Genomic DNA, 2500 nt, shown 5'->3' on the forward strand with positions numbered 1-2500 from the left:
CAAAAATATTTCATTCAATACGGGTGTGCCAGACCTGAAGAAGGCTTAGTATAGCCGAAACGTTGTTAAGGCACACTACTATTTACATTCAATTTAATAATTTACTATTGTTTATTTTATTTACAGTTATTTACAAATCATTTATTTTATTTCATTGCAATAAATTACGTTGCTAAATTCGGAAATAGACATTTGATAATTTGTTATAGAATAAAAAGTCTAAAATTCAAGTTTTACCCTTTGAAAATTGAAAAATAAAAAATATACAAATAAGACAAAACAATAAAAATTTGAAGTCCAAAATTTAATATGTCAATTAATTGCAACGGGGAATGGACAGTTGTCCGTAGGGGGCGACAGCGCCAGCCTACAACCCGGGAGCGGGTGGCGAGGTATGGCCACGGATGGATGGACCGTGCGTTGTCCTCTTCTGCTAGGGGGGGACATCAGTTCCCTGTCCCTGGTAGGGGTTGGACTTCACAATCCAATCCTACCCTAAACCTACCCTAACCCCAGTCCTATCCTAACCCCAACCCAACCCTAACCCCAGTCCTATCCTAACCCCAACCCCACCCTAACCCTAATCCTAACCTATCCCCAACCCCACCCTAACCCTAACCCTAACCCCAACCCCACCCTAACCCTAACCCTAACCCTAATCCCAACCCTAACCCTAACCCTAACCCTAACCCTTAACCCATACTCACCCACAAAAAAAAAAAAAAAAAAAAAAAAAAAAAAAATATGTACACACTTACCTTCACTACTTACCTATAGATGGAACTACTTACCTGCAGATGGAACCGCAATCTTGCACCCTGGACCGCTGGAGGAAAAAAAAAAAAAAAAAAAAAAAAAAAAAATATGTACACACTTATTCGAATTTCGAGCAAGACACATCATTGTACCCTATGAGAAACAAAAATATTTCATTCAATACGGGTGTGCCAGACCTGAAGAAGGCTTAGTATAGCCGAAACGTTGTTAAGGCACACTACTATTTACATTCAATTTAATAATTTACTATTGTTTATTTTATTTACAGTTATTTACAAATCATTTATTTTATTTCATTGCAATAAATTACGTTGCTAAATTCGGAAATAGACATTTGATAATTTGTTATAGAATAAAAAGTCTAAAATTCAAGTTTTACCCTTTGAAAATTGAAAAATAAAAAATATACAAATAAGACAAAACAATAAAAATTTGAAGTCCAAAATTTAATATGTCAATTAATTGCAACGGGGAATGGACAGTTGTCCGTAGGGGGCGACAGCGCCAGCCTACAACCCGGGAGCGGGTGGCGAGGTATGGCCACGGATGGATGGACCGTGCGTTGTCCTCTTCTGCTAGGGGGGGACATCAGTTCCCTGTCCCTGGTAGGGGTTGGACTTCACAATCCAACCCTAACCCTAACCCTAACCCTAACCCTAACCCTAACCCTAACCCCTAACCCCTAACCCTAACCCTAACCCTAACCCTAACCCTAACCCTAACCCTAACCCTAACACCCTAACCCTAACCCTAACCCTAACCCTAACCCTAACCCTAACCAATCAAATGTATTCTGTTATTATCACTTGGATGGGTAATTTTAATAATATTTTCGATTAACAGGGTCCACGACGACATTTTGCAGGGGTTATAGATACTTCCGGGTTGCTAGTGCGAGGGCTTGTGGGTACTTCCGGGTGGCTAATGCTCACGACGTTGGCGCCGGTACGCTTAAAAAGAAAAGAGAAAAAGAAGGAGGAAGAGCGATTTCGTCCTAAATATGCGATCTTATTAATGTTAGCAATTGAATTTACGGATAAATGGGACCGGTTAATACATTTGAATAATACCAATGACCTTAATGGAAGTTTATTCGCTTTTTAACACTTTGTGGTATGACTTTTCCGACTTGCTAATGCTATATAGCCGCGATTTGCGTTAATTGATTTATTTCCAAATAGGTTGTTGCGAATTAAATTTGAGGTTGCAGGGGAACAGTTAACACAATTAAACGGCACAAATGTGTTTTGTCTACCTTTATTTAGTGCTTATTACATTGTTAGATAGGTTTAGGGACGGGATTGGTTGACGAGCCGCCGTGACACTTCGCAAAGGCTCATGGGAATTTGACAGTGACACCGTGAACCAAGAAAGTGGCGCTGGGAATGACAGTCTCCTAAGGTAAGACTTTTCCGGTTGATAAATGTCAGCTAAACGGATGATACAAACACAGTCCCTTTGATAAAATAATATTAATTACGTGGATATAATGGTTTAAAGGGTTTTACGTCACAGCTGGACTACAGGCAGACCTCCAATTATGCTGATAAACTTGGCCAGAAACTTAAATGAAATAATATAACATCGAGTTAAATACAAACATACGTAATGATGGTTTAAATTCAATGAATCAATAAATTAAAAGAGGCAAAGACTGACCTATTGATCTTTTCTGTCTGCGTTAAAGCTGGACAGTTGACTTGACAAATAACTGTAATTTTAA

General features: G+C 38.8%; 1 long non-coding RNA gene across 1 annotated transcript in view; it reads right to left on the reverse strand.

The window, feature by feature from the left end:
* LOC148377034 (uncharacterized) overlaps nt 1-2500 on the reverse strand; it is an 8052-nt gene that overhangs the window by 4631 nt on the left and 921 nt on the right. Inside the window, exon 1 of the long non-coding RNA XR_015857032.1 lies at nt 2437-2500. This exon is cut by the window's right edge and continues 921 nt beyond it. This is a non-coding gene — a long non-coding RNA (uncharacterized LOC148377034). The remainder of the gene's footprint in view (nt 1-2436) is intronic.

This window comes from Syngnathus floridae, unplaced genomic scaffold, assembly GCF_059516105.1.
Source record: "Syngnathus floridae isolate MCC-2025c unplaced genomic scaffold, RoL_Sflo_1.0 HiC_scaffold_550, whole genome shotgun sequence".
Lineage (NCBI taxonomy): Eukaryota > Metazoa > Chordata > Actinopteri > Syngnathiformes > Syngnathidae > Syngnathus > Syngnathus floridae.